Source organism: Rhinopithecus bieti, unplaced genomic scaffold (genome assembly GCF_001698545.2).
Source record: "Rhinopithecus bieti isolate Rb0 unplaced genomic scaffold, ASM169854v2 scaffold_57691, whole genome shotgun sequence".
In the NCBI taxonomy this organism is placed as follows: domain Eukaryota; kingdom Metazoa; phylum Chordata; class Mammalia; order Primates; family Cercopithecidae; genus Rhinopithecus; species Rhinopithecus bieti.
The window spans coordinates 572,201-581,277 of record NW_016824383.1 but is presented as its reverse complement, the minus strand read 5'-3'; the positions used below and the strand labels follow the sequence as shown (position 1 = coordinate 581,277).

The 9,077-nt window shown below is 37.2% G+C and overlaps 1 long non-coding RNA gene across 1 annotated transcript in view; it reads left to right on the top strand.

The window, feature by feature from the left end:
• The first annotated feature begins 2,195 nt into the window (after positions 1-2,195).
• The window catches only part of LOC108522224 (uncharacterized), a 30,249-nt gene continuing 23,367 nt past the window's right edge, over positions 2,196-9,077 (top strand). The window contains exon 1 of the long non-coding RNA XR_001883406.1: positions 2,196-2,394. This is a non-coding gene — a long non-coding RNA (uncharacterized LOC108522224). The remainder of the gene's footprint in view (positions 2,395-9,077) is intronic.

The following is a 9,077-nucleotide window of genomic DNA, read 5'->3' as shown; positions in this document are numbered from 1 at the left end:
CAGACAAGCCCACTGTCACTAAGTTACCTAGAGAATTCCTTGTAGTAATCAGGACTTTTTCAACCACAGGGAATAGAGACATAACTCATCAGAAGTCTTCCTCCATCTTTGGCTCTCATTTCTCTGTTCTGTTCCCACATCCCAGGAGGGGGCAAAATGACCACCAGCAGCTCCAGGCTTCCATTTTCCCCATCAGTCTCCCCTGGCTGAAAGGGAATATCTCTATCCCAACACATCAAGGGATGCCCTGGAACATCTTCCCAGTTCAGGTGGTGTCACCAGACCCATCCCATAAGTCCTCACAGTCACTGACTGGCCAGATCCAACAAAGCAGGGGGTTTCTCCCCAGAGGAAGCTCACCACGCTGTTGTCAAGAGAAAGAGAAGAGGGCACTGAGAGAGCTGCTCAATGTCTATGCAGCTTCATGCCTTTCCTCACTGCCCGAGAGGAGCCCCTCCCTATTTCTCTAAAGCCCCTGTATTGATTTGAAGTTTCTAGGCTAAAATGCACTTCTCAGATCTTAAGTCTTTTTTTGTATGTGATAAGGTCTAGCTGCACTTCTTTGAACTGAAGCAATATTGCCTTTAAAAGCTAATGGTGAAATCCTACATGAGAATATTGTGAAAGGATTAAAATGAGAACTATTCAGATTAGAAAGTGAAAAGAATAAAAAACAAACAAAACAAAACAGGACAGACAGGAAGTTGATAAGAAGAGAAGGAGGCCTTCTGCATACAGAACATACTGGATCCTTTATTCCTGGTCTGAGAGCATCCTGGAATGAAGCCTGTACAGAGGGCTAAAGAGAAGAGAGAATTCTTGGCTTCTGCCCTAGAGGTTGCTCTTACTTTTAACTTTGTGTTTTCCATAATTCAGACTCAGAGTGACCTGTATTCAAAGCCCTGTTGCCCCAACTTACTAATTGTGATCTTGTCAAGGTGATAGATGATGTATTGTCCAGGACAATTCTGAAAATGAAGGGGATGTTATTAACAATTTCAAATGGGGAACAGGCAATGAGATTCTAGAATCTCATTATGTTATCGTCATTGTTTTCATAAGCAAAATGATAAATACTTGTATTTTTAGTGGTACTTAACAATGATAGTGGCATTGAACAGTGTTCAGTACTTATTGTTAGACTGTGTTCAGTTCCTTATATGCTCACTGTAATTCTATGGTGTGGGGACTATTATTACCCTCATTTTTACAGATGAGGAAACTGAGACTTGGAGAAGTTAATTAATTTTATCAACATCTAGGGGATGATATGTTTTTATTTTCCTGTGATGATATAGTAATGAACCTATAATGAATCATTAGCAACCGAACATGCATATGAGTGTCCTTGTGGGGTCATGCATCTTGAGAACCTATATCAAGGGTTGAGCTCCACTTGAGCCCTGCCTCTTGTCAGATCAGTAGAGGTATTAGATTCTTATAAGAGCGTGAACCCTTTGATGAACCTGCACATGCAAGGGATCTAGGTTGCACACTCCTTATGAGAATCTAATGCTTGATATCTGTCATTGTCTGCCATCACCCCCAGACAGGACCACCTAGTTGCAGGAAAACAAGCTCAGGGCTCTCGCTGATTCCACATTATGGTGAGTTGTACAATTATTTCATTATCTATTACAATGTAATAATAATATAAATAAAGTACAAAATAAATGTAATGCGCTTGAATCCTCCTGAAACAATTCACTCCCAGGTCCATGAAAAAACTGTCTTCCATGAAACTGGTCCCTGGTGCCAAAAGGTTAGGGACTGCTGCCCTAGAACATAATTTGATAATTTGATATCAAATTATTAAATGATGCTCATTACTAAAAACTTTTTTGGAATTGTGCTTTTGGAATGTCCCATGAATCTTGAGGCACATATTCCTAAGAATCATTTTTATGGTAGAAAGTTTTAATCCATTCAGCATAAATACGATTTTGAAAAGAGCCCAAAGTGATTCAGGATAAAAGTGAATCATCTAAAATATATTTTACTTCTGGCTTCCAGCTAGAATGTAGAAAGCTGAAGAGTGTCACTCCTGCCTTAACAATAAGAAAAAGCCAGAAAACCTACAAAGCATAACTTTTCTTGAGCTCACAAAACACTGATGTCACAGGGTGTATGATGTCACCAACTAACATGAAATCTAAGGAAAGACAGCCTCTCCCAAAGATAGACAGGATGTGAGCACTGGTTCACCTGTAACAGAGCAAAGGAGGAAGACAGGGCCAACATACAGCCCAGTAAGCAACATCCAGCTAAAATGCCTGAAGAATCGCAAAGGCTGAGTGGGCTAGTGTGAGACCACAAAACACTTGCAGACGCAAGGTTCCTCAGACACCTCAGCAGTTCTTCTCCATAAGCCCCCATCAGGAACTCATAAAACAGGTTTGGAGCAGGGTAAGGGACAGAGAGAGGCTTTCCTTATGGTTCAGTGGGGAAGAAGGGAGAGGATATAGCTGTGGGAAAGGCATGAAACCCCACGCATATCCTTCCACCCCAGGAAAGACAGTAAGCCAATGGGGGAAGGGAAGGGCAGCAAATCAACAGCCCCTAGAGCAGGGGACCCCAACCCCTGGGCCACAGACTGGTACCAGTCTGTAGCCTGTTAGAAACCAGACTGCACAGCAGGAGGTGAGCTGTGGGCAAGCGAGCAAAGCTCCATCTGTATTTACAGCCACTTCCCATCACTCACATTATCGCCTGAGCTCCGCCTCCTGTCAGATCAGTGGAGGCATTAGATTCTCAAAGGAGTGCAAACCCTATTGTGAACTGTGCACGTGAGGGATCTAGGTTGCATGCTCCTTATGAGAATCTAATGCCTGTTGATCTGTCACTGGTCCCAGTGCAGGAAAACAAGCTCAGGGCTCCCACTGATTCAATATTATGGTGAGTTATATAATTATTTCATTATATATTACAATACAATAATAGAAATAAAGTGCACAATAAATGTAATGCGCTTGAATCATCCTGAAACCATCCTCTCCCCTAGTTTGTGGAACTAGTTTGTCTTCCATGAAACTAGTCCCTGGTGCTGAAAAGGTTGTCGACTGCTGCCCTAGAGCATAAGTGAAGATTCAGTACAACTGGAGGAAGAGAAAAGAAAAAAGTCCCTACTCCTATAGAAGAGGTAGGACCCTATCCTGGGTCCACATAGTCAGGTTTCTTATGACTGAAGAAAGGGCAGGATCATTGAGAAAACCCCACTCCCAAAACACAGATACCCAGTGCCTACCTAAGGCAGAGGCTGAAACAGAACAACACAGAACCCACTTCCATCCCTCCACCAGCCTAGCAAACACCACGTAACAAAGAACAGCCTCCCGCGCGGATCATGAGGTCAGGAGATCAAGACCACGGTGAAACCCCATCTCTACTAAAAATACAAAAAATTAGCCGGGCGTGGTGGCGGGCGCCTGCAGTCCCAGCTACTCAGGAGGCTGAGGCAGGAGAATGGCGTGAACCCGGGAGGCGGAGCTTGCAGTGAGCTGAGATCGCGCCACTCACTCCAGCCTGAGAGACAGAGCGAGACTCTGTCTCAAAAACAAAACAAAACAGAGAACAGCCTCCTGTCACTGGGGGAGGCACCAGAGCATGGGAAGAGTTGCTGTTGTGGGCAGGCACACAGGGAAGGCTTTTCTAAGCTGAGGGAGAAGGAACCTTAAGAAAAACCCTTCTGTGATTCCAGCCCCACCCTAGACACACGGTGATGCTAAAGGAATTTAAAGATGGTGTTGCACAGAAGGTAATCATAGCGACAACAAAACCCAAGACCAACTCAACTCTTAATTAGATTGATTTAATGCCCCACACTAAATGTCTGGAAGAAGACCATTGTTCATTTTCAGGCATAAATACTATTAACCTCAGTCTCTATTGTACCAGTTTGTCCCCAATTTATTAGCAGATACGCAGAAAGGTAAGAAAAAACGAGCCACTGTAAAGAAACAAAGCAATCAACAGAACCATATTCAGAGAGGACCCGGATACTGGAACTATCAGGGAACTTAAAATAACTGGGATTAATAATTTAAAGTTTCTAATAGAAAATTAATAGATAGGGCATATTGTCAGGAGAGATGGAAATGAAAAGAATCACATGGAAATGCTAGAAATAAAAAACATGGGTTTAGACCAGCCTGGCCAACATGGTGAAATCGCGTCTTTACTAAAAATACAAAAATTAGCCAGGCGTGGTAGTGCATGCCTATAATCTCAGCTACTTCAGAAGTTGAGGCAGGAGAATCGCTTGAACCTGGGAGACAGAGGTCGCAGTGAGCTGAGATGACACCATTGCACTCCAGCCTGGGTGACAGAGTGAGACTCTGTCTCAAAAAATCCCCAAAAAGCAGACAAACAAAAAAAAACATGTTTGCTGAAGAGGTAGAAAGTTGGAAAGAGATCACTGTCACCCTAAAAATAAAAGAAAGACTGGATAATCTACAAAATCATAACTTTTTGTGAACACTTCAGAGATCTGATGTTATAAGAGAATCAACTAGCATGAAATCTATGGAAAGGCAATCTAAGAAGAGACAAGATATGAGTACTAAATTACCTGGGCAGAGCATGGGAGAAAGAGATGGCTTTCATAAAATTGAGTTTTAAAAAATCAGCTCCATTAAAAAAAATTTTCTAAAGGCCAAATGTGGGATAGTACAACATAGAAAATCCCTGAGAATCACAGACATGGGTAATCTGCACACAAAGAAGAAAGAAATAACACTCTATTGCATAGAGACAAAACAATCAACAGAACCAAACTTATTGATGGCCTAGGTGTTGAAACAATCATATAGAAAATGTAAAATAACTAGAATTAGTATGTTAAAGGATCCAATGGAAAAATTGGAAAACATGTATGAACAGATGAGCAATTTTGGTGGACAGATGGACAATAAGAGAAAGGATACTATGAAAATGCTAGAAATGAAAAGCATGCTTAAGGAGAATAAGAATACCTTTGATGGGTTTACCAGAAGATTAAACACAGCTGAGGAGAAAATTAGTGAATGTAAAGATAGGTCAAAAGAAATTACCCAAACTGAAAGTGAAAGAGAAGAAAGAGTGACAAGGTTTTTTTTGTTTGTTTCCAACAACAACAAACTGTTCATCCAAGACCTATGGGGCAATACCCATCAGTCCAACATAATGGCTGAAAACTTTTCAAAAACAATAAGACACCAAACCACAGATCCAAGAAACTCAAAGAGAAATACCACCAACTCTGTTCCCCAAAGAAACCTAGACACATAGTATTCAAATTTTTGAAAATCCACTTAAAGAGAAAATCTTGAAGATAGTCAAAAAAAAAAAAAAAAAAAAAAAAAAAAAAAAACTTACATATAGAGTGATGAAGATAAGAAAAATGCAAACTTTTCATCAGAAACTATCAAACCATACAACATCTTTAATAGGCCAAAGGGGTGGGGAGAAGTCAAACAATAAACTTATATCCAGCAAAATATCATGCAAAATAAAGGAAAGATAAATATTTTCCGACAAAACTGAAAGGATTCATTACTAGCAGATCATTAACATGAAAAGAAGTTCTACAGAAAGTAGGAATACAATAGCAGATTATAAATGTAAGTTTACACAAAAAAGATACATAGAAAGGCTTAAACTAAAGACAATGTAATATTCAGTTTTCTATTTTAAAAATCACTCTAAAAGGTAGAGAACAGTTTAAAGCAAATATAGTAGCAATGCATTGTATGTTTATAATATATGTAAGTGTAACATATGACAATAAAAGTACAAAAAATAGGAGAAAGGAATTGTGAATATGTTTCTGTAAGCTTCTTGTACTACATATGAAGTGATATAATGTATCTGAAGGCAGACTGATGATCCAAAGGTATATAGATAAATTAAATTGCTTAATTAGAGATGTGTATTGTAAACCCTAGGCTAACCACTAAAACAAGAGGATTTTTAGAAGATGAATAAATAATAAGCTAAGGAAGATAAATTGAATAATACAAAATAATTCTTAAAAAGACAAAGATGGAGTAAAATGACAAGGAACAGATGGAATAAATACAAAACAAGTAGCAGAATGTTACATTCTAATTCAATCATATATATAATTAAATGTAAACCATGTAACCTCACCATTAACAGAAACATTATCTTAATATGATATAATAAGAAAAGTATATTAAAGTTGTGGTATTCTTACCCAAAATGCATGCCCACAATCTAATAATAAGAAAATATCAGGTAAACTCAAATTACGGAACAGTCTACAAAATAACTGACCATCACTCTCCAAAAGTGTCAAGGTTATGAGAGCCAAGGAAGAACTTAGGAACTGTCAAAGATTGGAAGAGACTAAGCAGACATTGCAACTAAATGCATTGTGAAATCCTGGACTGGATTCTGGAACAGAAAAGGAATATTAGTGAAAAACAAAATTGGTGAAATCTGAATAAAATCTGTAGTTGAGTTCATCTCTTGGTTTTGATCATTGTACTATCAACTGTGCAAGATGTTAACATGAGAGGAATCTAGGTGAAAGATATATGGGAACTTTCTGTACTATTTTGCAATTTTCTGTAAATATAAAAGTGTTTCAAAATGAAAATGTTTAAAAGAAGATTGTCAGATTAGATTTAAAAAGTAGATCTGACTATATTAAAAACTCACTTTAATAGAAAGACATGGATAAGTGCAAAAGATAGAAAATATATACCATGCAGACATTTATTAAACAAAAGCTGGAGTATCTATGACAATATCTGACAAAATAGACTCCAGAACAAAGAATATTACTGAAAATAAAAGAGAAACATTACATAATGATAAAGATGTTAATTCAACATTCCTAAATGTGTATGTCCCTAAGAATAGCTTCAAAATACTGAAACAAAAACTGACCAAACTGAAGGGAAAAATAGATAAATCCACAACACAGCTGGAGAGAAGTTTCAAAACTTCTCTTTCTAAACAATAGAACAAATAGAAAGAAAATGAGTAAAAATGTATTAGACCTGAGCAACATTATCAAACAGCTTCACCAGATTGAATTTATGAAATCTTCCAAACAACAGCGTAATACACATTCTTTACCAGTATACATGGAAGGCTGGCATAGTGGCTCACACCTGGTAATCCCAGCACTTTGGGAGTCTGAGGCAGGTGAATCACTTGAGGCCAGGAGTTCGAGACCAGTCTGGCCAACATACCAAAACCCCTTCTCTACTAAAAGTACAAAAAAAAAAAAAAAAAGCCAGGCGTGATGGTGCACACCTGTTGTCCCAGCTACTTGAGAGGCTGAGCCAGGAGAATCGGTAGAGGTTGCAGTGAGCTGAGATTGTGCCACTGCACTTCTGCCTGGGCAACACAGGGAGACTCTGTCTCAAACAAAACAAAACAAAATGCAAAAAAGCAAACACACATGGAACATACATAAAACAAACTTCCAACTATTTTAAAGTTATTGAAATTATAGAAAGAATGATCTGAGATCACTTTGGAATTGTACTAGAAATAGACAACGGAAAAAATATCTGAACAATCCCTAAATATCTGAAAATAATGTACCACATTTCCAATTAACTTGTAAGTCAAATGGAAGTCACATGAGAATTACACAATATTTTGAATGCAATGAAAATTAAAACAAAGCAAATCCAATTTGTGGAATGCAGCAAAAGTAGCACTTAGAAATTATAGAATTAAATGATTATAATAGAAAATAAAGTCTCAAATAAATGATCTAAGATTTCATGTTGATAAACTAAAAAGTAAGAGAGAAAATTAAACCCAAAGGGAACAGAAGGAAGAAAATAAAATCAAAGTAGAAATCAACGAAATTTAAAACACAAGACAAAATAGAAAATAAAAGAAATTAATGGTGGAGTTTTTTGACAAGATCATTAATCTTGATAAATTTCTATCCAACCTGACCAAGAAAGAAAGAGAGAAAACACAAACTACCAGTATCTGGAATAAGAGACATCGTTACTGAATCTACAGGCATTAAAAGAATCATGGCTATATGTCAATAAGTGTAACAACTTAGATGACATGGGCAAAGTCCTTATAGAACATAAACTATCAAAGTTCACTAAAAAAAAGATGATGTAGATAGTTTTATATCTATTAAAGAAGTTGAATTCATAGTTTAAAATTTTTAAACCAAAAACTCTGTAGCCAAATGGCTTCTTACAGTGAATTCTACCAAACATTAAAGAAAAAATAATGCCAATTCTACACAAACTTTTCCAGAATATAGAAGAGAATACTGCCCAATTCATTTTATGAATTTAGCATTACTCTGATATCAAAATCAGAAAAAAACTACAAGAAAAGACCAATATCCATTGTGAACATGGATGCAAAATCCTTAACAAAATAGTAGCAAATCAAACTCAACAATATATAAAAAGGATAATGCATCCTAAACATGCACAGTTGATTCAATGTTCAAAGTGAATCAATGTAATTCACCATAACAGCAGAATAAGGAAGAAAATCCATGTGATCATCTCAATAGGTGCAGAAGAAGCCTCTTACAAAATTCAATATCCGTAGAATACTTAAAAAATAAAAATAAAACCCACTTAGCAAACTAGGAATAGAAGGGAATTTCCTTATCTGATGAAGTACTTCTACCAAAAAAACCCCCATAGATTACATTATATTTAATGGAAAAAGACTTAATGTCCCCTTAATATTAACAGCAAGGCAAGAATGTCCACTCTCACACTCTCCACTCCTATTCAACATCATAAAGAAGGTACAGCTAGTACAATAAGTCAAGAAAGAGAAATAAAAGGTCTATGGCTTGGAAAGGAAGAAATAACACTTTATTCTCAGATGATTTGGACTGTACAGAAAATTTGAAAGTATTTTTAAAACTACTAGAACTAATCAGTGAATTTAGCAAGGTTTCAGGATATGTGATCAATACACAAAAATCAATTGCATTTGTACACACTAGCAATGAACAACTAAATTTTTTAATTAAAGAAAAATCTTCTTTTTATAGACAGGGTCTTGCTATGCTGTCTAGGCTAGTGTCAAACTCCTGGCCTCAAGTGATCCTTCCACCTTGGCCT